The sequence below is a fragment of the Euprymna scolopes genome, chromosome 17, assembly GCF_053919585.1.
Source record: "Euprymna scolopes isolate OS-2025 chromosome 17, ASM5391958v1, whole genome shotgun sequence".
Classification (NCBI taxonomy): domain Eukaryota; kingdom Metazoa; phylum Mollusca; class Cephalopoda; order Sepiida; family Sepiolidae; genus Euprymna; species Euprymna scolopes.
Window position 1 is genome coordinate 1,202,501 of NC_136498.1, and position 14,091 is coordinate 1,216,591.

Sequence of the window (14,091 nt, forward strand, 5' to 3'; positions counted from 1 at the left end):
TTCGATATAGCTTATACGAAAGCAAAGTTTGCAATGAAAATATCAGGTCATCTACGTTACCAGGAGTTAATATCAGGAGGTTCCGGTAAATGCTTAAAAAAAAAGATTTAGTTGTAAGGGGTATAGATTAGGGTCGATGTTGGGATATAGGAATAAAGTAGAAAAGATGGGGGGTTTAAAAAGTCGAGATGGAGATAATGAAAGACTGGAAGGAAACGGTGTATGTATGCATGCGCGATGTCCGCCTCCAATTTTAAGCATACAAGTGCGTATAGGGTCATTTAGCAGGGTAGTGGGAATTTTTACAAATTTTGGGGATATCTCTGTTTAAAAGGGTTCAGATTTAACCCGAGTCATTCCGTTAGAAAATTCTTTTAAGATGATCCGACTTTGCCGCGGTCAAAAGGTATACATCTAACGTTCCGCCCTTCCCACCCCCGCTCCACCACTATAAACTCCACATAGATCTGTTTAGAGATAGGGAAGAAAAAGAAAGAGACGTAAGGAAGAAAAGGAGAAAATAAGAGAAAAAGAAACAGGAGAAAAGAAAAAGGGGAGAGGGAGAAAAAATACAAGATAAGGGAAAAGGAAAAAAAAGCATAATTTATCGGTGTTGATTTACAACATTTCTTTCCACTTGCAACCCGTCTAATACCCCCGTCTACTACACCCACCCTTAATCACATGCACTATCACAGTCTTTATTTATTTACTATTTTTTTATTTATTTGCTACTTGTAGCCTTAAAAACTTGTATTCTTAAAATGTATATAATCACTAATACCTTCATGCTTAGATATAATTATTTGTGTTATAACTTTGGTAATCACAATTAAAGATAGAAGGTAATGGGGAATACACAAGGTTAGTTACTACGGTATTGATGATAATTGATAATAATAATTCTTTTTATTGATAATTATATTGAAGATTCGTGTACGAATCTTATATCTCCTTACATTCCCATGCTTTCGTTCAGTCTTGAAAGACAAAGGATACCCCTTAGGGGCAGTAGCGCGTGTAATTGTGAGGCAAGGGTTGCGCAATCTTAACCACACCTCTCCTGAATCGGCACTGTTTGAGTCCAGTGGCAAGGAGAAGACCAGGATGACTGGAAACAATGACGATATAAGCGGAGAGCACATACAGCACCTGAAAGTCCCAAATGGTCACCCATTTAGTACTGATCAGGTTCAACGTTGCTTAACTTCGGTGATCCAGAGGGAACCAGTGTGTCAACGTGATTATGCCGTATGCTTACATTCCGATATCATAATACTGAATCCGTCTTTTTCCAGTTTTGATCAAGCTTCAGTAAATGTTTTTAATTCTAAAAAATGTTTAAACTTTAAGGCTAAAGCTTAAGGCGTCTTAAGAAGAAATTTAAATTCAAATCATCCTGCTTAATTTTAATCATAATAGTTTTAGAAATATGGATCAGGGGAGTTAATTGAGTAGTAACCTTTTCTCCGAACAATTCAGTTTTATTATTCTAATTCGTATGGCTAGGTGTATGATTTTATCGAATTATCATGTCTTTTCATGCAATGCACTTGCTCAACTCTCTCGGAACAGGTTTCTTTATCACACATCACCACAGTCGAGATCGGTAACGAACTACTGATTAGTAAAATTAGTTACTAACTAAAGAATTACTAGAAATGTATATGGATCGTGCTATTGTCAGCATTTTCTGCGCAAACGCTGGCCAATTTCATCAATAAAAATGTTATTTCGATTATTATGGGGATAATTCAATTAAAAATTAATGGAAAAAATAAAAACAATATTCTTTTTTGTTGTTGCTGTTGTTCTTACGACGAAAATACAATGAATAATTATTAGACAATTTTTATGAACCTTCAAGTAAATTATGATTCAAATAAAAGACACTTATTCAAGGTAAGTTTCATAAATAAATATTTATTTTTTTAAATAACGAACAACTGATAGAAAATAAAAAAATTATTAGAAAATATTTTTATATGATTTTTTTCTTTGTTTCAAATCCAAATAAATATTTAGTTTTTTTTTTTTGTTTTTTTTTTCGACGATAACCATTTTCTTACATGGTTGCTGTGATTTCATTGGTTCAGCGTTTTGGCACCTTTCGGTGTTTATGTAAACTGTCCGGAAAATTCCGACGATAGCACGATCCTTATTTCACATAAGTACTACAGATTAAATGTAAGCATCATGCCATTGTTGGTCTGTAGTAAAAGCCGGTATTAATAGCGTATCAAAGCATGGAGCATCTTTAAACAAGTATCCAGGCGTTGATGATCGAAAAGGGGCGATTTACCTCGAAGTCAGAGATGCTGTCAGTCCCTGTGCACTGTGAATCGAATGTTCCTTGATTTCAATGTAGATGTTGGCCTTGCCCTATTTTTTTTTATTCATTCATGTCTTTACTCCCGCTGTATCCTCCGTGGAGATGATCCTATATCGGTTGACCTTGATTTTCAACTGATCCGGATATTGTTTTTCCGTTTTTGGAAAATTGCAAGGATTAAAAACTATTTCTTGGATTAACATTTTTATTTGCAATTCTACGTTGTATACTATGGATAAGCGATCGGCAGAATTGAATATGAGTTCATCGTATATGGAAATTAGATTTTCCAACTAATTAAACTGTGATATTTAGTTAATTTTAGTTTATTTAAATAATGGGCGGACCTGAAGAAGTTATCCCTCACCTCTATTTTTGTATTTTCGTTTTATTTTATTTTATTTTTTTTTTTTAGAGGATTATTATCGAATGGATACAAATCTAACAGATGATGAAAAATAAAATCAATATTTAAATATTTGTAGGGGTGTTCAGTTTTTATTGCAATGTTCTAGTAAATCGATCCCCCATTTTAGAACCACTAGATGTTTTTAGGCCAAATTTTGCGAATTTAGCGATTTTTTTAAATAGATTAGCTTTTTATGTAGATTATTTTAAAAAGTATAATTCAAGAAAATGCTAAACTGCTTAAAAAAGATTAATTCGCGAAATTTCACCTAAAAACATATCAAGTGGTTCTTAAATGGGTGATCGATTTACCATAACGTTGAATTGAAAACTTAGCACCCCTAAAAATTTTTTAAATATTTATATGTTTCATGATTTATTTTTATAATCTGGTAGACTAGTGTCCATTCGATAATAATCAGCTGAAAAAAATTGAAAAAAGAAGAAAATAAAAATTGAGAGGGGCAAGTTTTTCAGGTTCGCTAAAAATGTATTGATATTCGATTTGAGTTGTTCATGTATTTATATCTCTTTTCTTGCATATTGGTTTATCGATATGTCAATGTAGGCGTAGTATATTAATATATATATATATATATATATATATATATATATATATATATATATATATATATATATATTGTTAAACAGCACAGCATTTTCTTGTTTGACAATTTTCCGTTTTATTTTTTCCAGTTTTCGAATAATCCTTCTTGTGTTATATGTAAAATGGTGTAAAAGTGTTCCGTAGTCTGCGAGCGCTTTCGGCGTTTCCGCCATCTTCAGGCTGGTTATATAAAAAGTCGTTTTAAAATTACGTCGAATGATAAGGTCGTGTTTTAAAATTACATTGTACTATAAGATCGTTTTTGGCTTATGTGGGCTATTTATATACAAATTTATTGGACAGTTTTTTTGTTTTTTTTTATATATACATTAACAGAGGCATTTTAAAATATTTTTGCTGGATTCATAATTTATATTGTTTATTTTGTCTCACTTTTATATACAATGCCTCCAAAACCTTCAGTCTCCTAACGTTAGAGTCTGTTTGTAAAATTTTGGTATTTTCTACCATGATGTTTCTAAATTGAGAATGCTGACTACGGAACACTTTTACACCATTTTACATATAACACAAGAAGGATTATTCGAAAACTGGAAAAAATAAAACGGAAAATTGTCAAACAAGAAAATGCTGTGCTGTTTAACAATATATGCTTAAAGGAGAATATGCTGCCTAAATATACTCAATATATATATATATATATATATATATATATATATATATATATATATATATATATATATATAATTTTGGGAGCCTTAAATCTACTTTTTTTAGACATACAATCTTACTACTTATAACTGTAGATCTCCACTTATTACTACATAACACACACACACACACACACACACACACACACACACATATATATATATATATATATATATATATATATATATATATAACAACTAAAATGATAAATGCATGGTTTGGTTTGGTTTACGTCATATCAACTATTTATTGTGTACTATCAAATTGTAAACTATAATGCTATAGGCATGGCAATTAGTTTTATATAAATGACATTTCAATTTATAGGAGACAATAAAATGTAAAGATGCAACGGATCGACACAAAGCGAAGCTAATGAAGATTTTACGGTAGAATAAGTAATACTGATTGAACATTATTTAAAACAAACTTTATTCTATATTTATTATGACATTTGAACAATAAGAAAACGTGAAAGAGACATATGAGAAAAAATAAACCTCTTTAGATCATGGGATTTCGAAGCTAAACACTTCTCATCAGAAGAATTATACAAAATGGAGAATTATACAAAATGTCCATAAGCGAGTTTTGAAAAATAGAAAAATAATGAAAAATATTCCGAACTCCCAACCTAATTTATAAAATTTATAAAACTATTTCAAATTCAAACTTTTTAAAATGAACAGTTATTTACGGGATGAAATATGTTGAAAAATTAAGTTTGTTAGGCAGACACCTTTACTTTTGTAAATTCAGTTAAGATAAGAAATTGAATTTTATTAACCCGTTTTTATTATTAATATTTTGCAAATAGTATCTTCAAGAGTTCGTAAATATATTCTGCTTTTAATTTCTAACCTAAATAGGAAACTTTCAGAGGCTGAGTTCTGATATATCAAATATGGCTCTAGAAAGTAATGTCTGCCGTGGGTGGTGAGTAAAATGAGTTTTTTCGGGAGGGTGACTATTTGACGAACTTTAAGATTTCCATTTTCTTTTATCAAGAGTTTCCCTTCACCCTATCCTTTTTTATTACAAGAGGACAATATATATATATATATATATATATATATATATATATATATATATAGATATAGATATATATATATATACAAGTTAGAAAAGCATTATAGGCTTTAAATTAAAGGTACAAGATTCAATTTGAAATTTATTTATCTTCAAAGTGCACTTTTATAAATTTTACAAAGTAAGGTATAAAAATTTAATTTAAATTGAATCAAAAAATTACCTTGGATTTATTTTATGTAATGTACATTCTGTTGCACTTTAAAAAAAATCATTGATTTTATATCTATATCGTTAATTGCTAGATAAAAGATAATGTTTTTAAATTGCAACAAAATGTATGTTATATAAAATAAATCCAAGGTAATTTTTTTATTCAATTTAAATTACATTTTTATACCTTACTTTGTAAAATTTATAAAAGTGAACGTTGAAGATAAATAAATTTCAAATTGTATATTGTACCTTTATTTTTAAAGCCTATAGTAAAACATTTTGTTTAACAATTTTCATGCCTTGGATGAAATGCTTTTCTAACTTGTATCTTATCTTTTTAAGATAATATTTTAAACTTTCCTTCTCTCTATTTCAGTTTGTATTTCTCCTCACACCACAACTCATTTTTGCAACCCCCTCTTTGTATTATTACAGGTCTGAATATTCTCTCTGTTTCAGTTTGTATTTCTCCTCACACCACAGCTCATTTTTTGCAACTCCCTCTTTGTAATACAGGTCTGAATAATGAGAAAATCTGAGTTTTTTTAAACAAAAAGTTTAAAATAACTTTTTTTCGATTAAATTTTTTAAACTTCTTTCAGAATAGAAAGTGTTTAAATTTTAATAAGGAACATATTTCATATAGGTTTCATTAACAGATATTCATACATAACGAGAAAAATAGAGATGAAAATTTCAGAAGGACCGTATAACTGGTTACGGTCAATAGTAGTCCTCGCCAGCGAAAGTCTTTGTTATTGTTATTCTATTATTATAATTTAAAACATTTTTGGCCTGTTCTTTCGCGCGAGGACTAATATATATATATATATATATATATATATATATATATATATATATATATATATGTGTGTGTGTGTGTGTTGATAATTTTTTATGTTATTTTTTTTAAACAGTACTCTACGTACATAAGTTTCGCTGCTCTACAGCTCATCAGCATAGCTTGTCTGTAACAAGGATCGAACTTCGGACTATAGGTTAACAGGCGAGTGCGTATACCGTTACGCTACGGGTCCCTGCTGATATTACCAGCTATTTTTATCGTTTTTAATATTATTTTGTAGTTGATCTTTAGCTCATCTTAGGAAAAAAATAATTCGTTGATCTAGGCTAATACCGAATATTTCATTATAGCTAAAAAAAAAAAAATGAACAACGACGATAATGGAATATTTGGTATTAGCGTCTCCTTCTAGGAGATCAAGGAATTATTTACTATAATAATTATATATATATATATATATATATATATATATATATATATATATATATATATATATATATATATATAAAGTCTGAAGAAATGCTGGTTTTTGAAAATTTTCAAACGATATAATGCTTGAAATTGTCGAACTAGACATTGAAACAATTGTAACGTAAAATGAAATACACTTTTTGTTGCCATCAACACCTTGTCATGAAGTCTTGATTTTGCACACACAGTATATATATATATATATATATATATATATATATATATATATATATATATATATATATTGAAATATTGAGGCAGTACAAGTGTTATTCGATTCTAAACATAACGCTGGTTTACTCTAAAAAGAATTGGCTCATTGAAAAATGCTTTTTAATTTTTTTTTCTATGCGGATGCATCATCTTTTGAAATCTATCGAAGCCGTTGCTTCCATCCATCAATCGAACATGACCGTTCGTAAGGATTAACGGATGAGGATGGGGATGAGAAGCAAATTTCAACTTCACGTGTTCATCTTCTTTTGTCAAACGTTGTCTCTTCCGATTTCAGACTTCTTCTCCCTTCTCTTTTTGTTCAACCTCTCTTTCATTCCTCTACATATATTTTCTTTCTTTCTCTTATTTCTCTTGTCTTTTTTTTTTTTTCCTTTTTCGGTATTTTTCTTTTTCTTTTTTTCAACTAACCTTTACTATCTCCCTATTTCTCTTCTCTCTCGCTCTCACTCTCTCTCTCTCTTCTCTGTTCTCTCGTAATTTCGTTTTCTTTCTCTCTTTCTATTTATTACTATCTCTTTCTATATCTACTATCTCTCCTCTCTATGTAGGTTTACATCTCTCTTGATTGTTTACTATTATCAATGTTAGCATTTATCTATAGCTGATCTATATATTAATACGATAGCGTGTGTGTTATTTTGTGTGTCACTCTTACATCTTTTTTCTTCCGAGTGACTGTCGTTTAATTGTTATGACCTTCCATTTCTCGTAATAAATAATTTTACCAAGAATTTTTAATAAGTTTTGGTTTCCATTTCGATTATAGCTGAAGGAACTCAACTTATATATATATCCATTCACGTGTAATCACCTTTTTCTTCACCATATTCCCTCTGCTTCACTTTTTTGTTATCAAGTAAGATATTTGACTTACTTGTTGTTTCATCAAATACTTCTGCATGCAAAATCCGATCCCGCATTTTACTAATTCCTACCCTCTGATGAGAAGGAAAGTATTTCTTCGAAACTCCGCGGATTAAGGACTATCCACTTATCTAATGTTTCCTTTTCAGATTAAATATGTTTTTAAATCATTTCAAAGTGTTTTTTAACATATTTTATTAACTGTTTGCTCGTATTATAATGTCTATATCCTATTTGGTTTTATTGAGCTTTTACATCTGGCTGAGATAACTTTATAAATATTAATTCTTTAATATTTATAATATACTTTAATTTTACCATCTTGGATCATTTTGGTAAATGTAATTTTTATTTCATATATATATATATATATATATATATATATATATATATATATATATATATATAGTTATTGGATATATTTTTATATTTGAAATCACAACTTTATAGTATATAAGAATCGATAGAAAATTGACTCTATAGATATATATACGAAATCTGCATAAAATGAAATATATTTAAGCGTAATTTTCGACCGGGCTACGCCGGGCGTCCGTGCTAGCTTAGATAAATACTTTTGCAGTTTTAACATAAGAGCTACAATAATATCAGGGCGAATCAATTTATGCTGAACATCTACAGAATGCCAGCATCAGTATATTACATATGAAAGAGTCCGCTGTGGAATTTCCACAGGTCCCGCTAGTAAACTCATTAATTGATTTTTTTTTTCATTGTTTTCTTTCTTTTATTTTTTTTTCTATTGCATTTTTTGTGTGATTCTTCTTTTTTTCTTTTTTTCTTTCCCTTGTCTTTTTTCTCTCTTATATTTCATTTTCTTTTTCACTTTCTTTTTTCTATTTTATTTTCATTTTTTTCTTTATGTCTTTGCTTTGTTATTTTCCCCTTTTCTTTCTTTTTTTGTTCCATTAATTTTTTTTATTTTATTTTTTCACTCTCCGCTTTCTGTCTGTCACCTTTATCATTTTTATTTCATCCTTTTCCTTTTTTTCACCCTCTTTAAGCTATATGCTGCCGTATCTGTTTCTAGCACACTGAAAGTCAAGTTGACATCTGAGTACACGAAACTGATCCTGACTAAACCCTTTTTTATGCTACTATCAATTAAAAATAAACTCGTCCAATAAAGAAATAAAGAATCAGGAAAAATAATTATTATAATTTGACCCAATAGATTAGTCTTCTGGCTAGGAACAAAGTTTAGTATCTGTTACAATGCTAGACTTTTTGGCGTTCGGTTATCGAAGTCTTTTTATACTGTGGCAAGTTTTATCTTATTGACTTTTCAGAAAAGTTTCAAATCTTTTTCTAGAGTTAGATTATTTATTTCTGCTCGTATATGTACGCATATTCCTGTTTTGTAATAATTTAATGGTTTAGTCTTTCATACTACATAATAATCAAACAGAGACAACAGTTGAAGACAAGAAGAGGTTTATTCTTCTGCGATCGTCTGTTCTTAATCACTGACCAGTGGAGTGTGGGAGGGAGACATTACATTAAAAGCATACCTTCTGTCTAACCCTAACCCTTGTTGAGAGAAAAGTTTACCGGAATAAAAAATAAAACAACAATTGCTTTCCGAATATTTTATTTGAAAATAACCCACCAGTGAATGAACTTTTTCCCTCTCGTACTCCTTGAAATATTTCTGGATGCCTTCAATTTTTCCCCATTTGTTCGAATTTCTGAACAGTTTAAAATTGTCGAACATGGCGTAAGAATTTACATTGTATTTAGAAGGAATCTATTAATCGGATTAAAAAACAATAATTCAGTAAAATCATTGTTTGGATGGATGAACAACGCGCATAAAAATATGTCGGCAAGTTGGAATACAAAATGTTAATTCCAAGTTGCCGACAAATTTCTATTAGTTTTACACATGAGCAAAGTCAATCGTAGATAGAATTGGTTTAATTTTAAATATTTTATATCTATCTGTTGGGTTAGTCGAAACTGTAGGGGACGTGTCTAAAGCGCTAAATGTTTTCGTTTCAATTCTAGCTCACGTCACTCAAGTAATTTTTTTTAACTTAAATCGGTAATATATATATATATATATATATATATATATAATATTCAATACAGAATTGACTCTGTAATAATAAATACGAATTCTGCATGCATTTTACGATTGGCAAGGTCGAGCGCCCCTTTTGGTTTAATAATAAAAGGTGGAACTTGCATAACTCATTCCTTCGTTACATGTCTTAATTTATTGATTTGTTAAACATTTGCATTGTTTTGCCTTCTATATATGTCCTTTCTTTACACACTAGACAATGCTTCAAGCAAACTATATCAATTTCTTAAAATTGTGTTTCTTTGTGCGTAAAACAGAAATATGATTGGTTGAAAAGAATAGGCAGAGTACACATGACTAAACTAGTAGTCATGTGTTCTCTGCTAGAAAAGAGTATCCTGTACACCTACAAGCCCACCATTCGCCTATGCATGGAGTATTGTTGTCAGATCTGGACTCATGCATCTACCACTAGTCTCTTCCTTTTTGGATAAAGTCTAAAAAAGGATTTTCAATCTATTAGGTCTCACTTTGTCCACTAAGCTTCAACCTCTGTCCCATTGCTCCAATGTTGCATCTCTGCACCCGTTTTACAAATATTTTAATGAAATGTGCTCTGATGAATTCGTCTCCCTTGTGACCCTTCAACGTACATATCCCCAACAAACCAGCGTAGCAACAAATCTCACCCCTTCACTGTTGAGGTCCCTAAATTTCCAGAAAGCTTTCTAGTCTAATAGTTTATTCCTTCGAACAGCTAGACTTTGGAATTCTCTTCCTGCTATCTGCTTTCTTAGTTGTACTGATATGCTGAAGTTTAAATGTAACGTACACCAACACCTTGTTAATCTTATCCTAGGCATGCTTCCAAATAGTAGCTCCTTACGTACAAGTGGCGACATTGCTTTATTAGAGGTGACCGTGAGTAAAAAAGGTAGTTTTTACGATGTCAATACCTCAGTTCGATTCTCACGTAAGTCTAAAGTGTTCGTATTTACTTGTTCCTCCACGAGGCCAGAGTTAGATACAACTGTTATATAGTTATTATTATTATTAGACGAAGGTACCACTTGTGCGCGTATGTTACGTGAGTTCTTATTTAGTGTTCTTGTTTGTAAAGATAAGCGTCTTAAGACTGTTCCTGGAAGTAAGAGATCTTTGAGGTTCATGTGTGTGATCATGTTGTGAGAAGAGATGGGAGATATAGAGACATTAACACATTAGTTAAATATATATAAATAGAGAGAGAGAGAGTTTATAATTGAGTGAGATTGCATATAAATAAACTTGGAGAGGTGATTCGCTATCTAGATATACAGACCGATAGGTGAGAGGTTTGCATTTATGCCGATGGATTGACAGGTTGGCATTTATGCTTTGACAGTTCGTATGAACGGGAGTGTTTGTATAACATAAATAGACACATTTACTTTCGAACACATATTTTTAGATGATGAATTTCAAATAGTTTGTACACATAAATAGACAATACCTTTTTCATGTAATGATGGACACAGGAGACGGCAGTTATAAAAACACATTGAACATTTATTATTCCCTGGCCGGTTGGGGCTTTGCGTCCAAGAATTCAAAGCTTCACATATTAGGTTTCAAAGTGACCGTCTCGCTTCCTAGACGTTCGAATTCCAAACTCCAGACTATCGTCTGTCGTTCTCAAACTCCCTCTGAGTTTCTCAATAACTAACTCTCACTTCATATATTGAGAAATCCATGCATGTCCGGCCACGTGACCACAATTCAAGTGTCATCAACATGCGCGACTTGCACGTTTCCAAACATTCTGATTTTCCAATAATCTATTTTTTCTTTGTTGTTTTCACAAAGGAATTCAACCTACATATCTAATTTATTTAACCCATATTTTATTATCCACATTCTTTCTAACAATTGAATAGTTTATTTATTATTTATTTCATCAGAATAACCAATTTACTGGACATTCCATTTAAACCTATTGTTCTTTAAAACTTATATCCAAGGTTCGATTTCTGCTTTCTCTCATTTTATTTTCATTTTAAGTAATCTCTCTATTTTTATACTTACATGAAAAGGGGACAGCCCTTATTATGTAACACAACGTCGGTTTTTTAAACAAAGGGAAATTCAATTCTGGATCGAAGCAAAAATTAAATTGCCCCGGTCTGGAAGGATTTCTCCTTTATAAACTGAGGACAACAAAAATGAAGTGTAGAATTAGAACTGATACTACATTTTACTCCTATCATAAGGGACTAAATGTTTTATAATTAAAAAAAATCAACATGACAAAGCATTACAAAAAACATATTATTTGTCTTCTCTATAGGTGAGGTTCAACACAGTGTACAGTGAGGGTTGGAGAAAACAGCGCTACAAAAATGCCTGAGCACCCTCTGTTTGCATAAAAGAACTGTATCAGCCTGACAGCAACAAAGCCATTGTATATTTTTTTAAGTAAATAACTGTTTTTGACAGTCCACTAAAAAGTAGACATGTAAAAATTCATTTTATATATAAAACTATAATTTCTAATGTAGTTCAGACGATTGGTTTATGTTAGTACTCCAATACATTCCTCACGTTTCGGCTTGTATTCATAACCGTTTAATTAAAGCAATGCTTTTGATTCAAACATTAAAAAGGTCTCAGCCAGATCGAAAATATCGAAAATGATTTTGTGATTTAGCGTGTCTAACAATGCTTTTAATCCAAGGTTAATCGACTAATTGACTATCCTTGAGCAAACGTGTAATACATTTAGTCCTCCGAATGTGTTCATGGTCAATATCGATCGGCTGCTTTTCACTAACAGTTGTTAACCTTTCCACAAAATGTCAGAAGAGATTTAATATGTGTACTTCTATTTTGACCTATTAATAAATTAACAGCACTCAACTACTAGGTACTTTATTACAAGGAAGTTTCAACTACTAGGAGTTTTTTTACAGGGAAGTCATAACTTATCAAGACCCTGAGGCCATTCGAGGGTAAGAGTTGATGAGTGAACACCGTGATAAACAGTAATGGTGGAAATTGGGTAGAAATTAATTATTTACGAAGGCGATTCAACAAAAACTTGCTTACGTTGGATTTGAAAATGACCATGCTATAGTCAGCTTGAAGGCAGCACCGTACTATTGTGTTCTGTGGACGGGTAGCTCTAGGAAAGAAAATTTGCTCATGGAATTTTTGTTTAGTGTGTGTGTGTGTGTGTGTGTGTGTGTGTGTGTGTGTGTGTGTGTGTGTGTGTGTGTGTGTTCACGCGCGCGCTTGTGTCTGTGTGAAGTGGTATGTATAATTCGGCAACAATTCATTATCTAGATATGTCGGGTTAAATGCAATCAAATAACAATAAATGGAACCAATTAGGGAATTTACTATAAATAAACTTAACTAGGCCCCGACAACTACTATTACAACAACTACTCCTGACCACGATCGAGATCACCGATCGAAAGCGCTTGAACAAATGGTCAAAAAACTATCGCTTGGTGGGATAATATACAACCTGCTAGACGAAACAAAAAAGGTTGTCCGGCGGATACCCGTAGAATCAGTCGTGTTTAACCGGATCTCTCTACCCCCTCTCTTTCTCTCTCCTTCCGTCATATATATATAAATATATATATATAAAATGTTGTGCATTTTTTTAATCGTAGACGTGCCCTATTCTTGCTGAGATTATCATGGATGGCTTTGCTCTGGAAGAAAAATAGAGTCTGATTTTCTTTCTCATCAAATCTTTCTTTGGAGCTCATGTATTATATCTATTGCTATTTTTTTTTGGGGGGGGGGCTTGTCGTCACGTCTTTATGTCGCTCCAAAGACTTTCTCACACATGAGGCTATTCCATATATCTACAAATTTACAATCATGTAAACCTGTATGAAGTACTTCTCATATTTGAGATTGTGAATCTTTGTCCCATTGAGGCTGATAAAGTGCAAAAAACGTATCTTCGATTTGATTGGCCTTCAGATCTTCTCCCCTGCAGCCTCTCTCATACACATCCGTGATGTTGCTAGTCTCGGCCTTTTTCTATCAATACTATTATGTTATGCGTCCTTCAGAATTGTCTGGCCGATTCCCTGCTGATTTTGTTTCAGCTCGTTTAACGCGTTGGTCTGGTTGTCATCATCAATTTGCTGTTTTGATACCTTATTGTAATTCAGCTTCCAATTATTTCCAAGAACTGAAAGATTGTGGAACTGCTAATTTATTTTTCCTCCTGCCAATAACCTTAGTATTTTCATATTCTCTCTTTGAGATAAGGATCTTTCGTTCTTTTAAAATTCTTACATTAAGTGACTTGTATAGAGTGATTTTACATAATCACAATGAGTTTTCTGAAATTTTATTCAAAGAAAGCTAGAGAATTATTTTTATTTATCCAATGAAGTGCT

The 14,091-nt window shown here is 31.4% G+C and overlaps 1 protein-coding gene and 1 pseudogene across 3 annotated transcripts in view; one reads left to right on the forward strand and one right to left on the reverse strand.

Moving 5' to 3' along the window:
* LOC145296648 (potassium voltage-gated channel protein Shaker-like) overlaps positions 1 to 14,091 on the forward strand; it is a 390,939-nt gene that overhangs the window by 84,555 nt on the left and 292,293 nt on the right. The window lies entirely within an intron of this gene.
* Positions 1,141 to 1,257, reverse strand: LOC145297119 (5S ribosomal RNA; annotated as a pseudogene).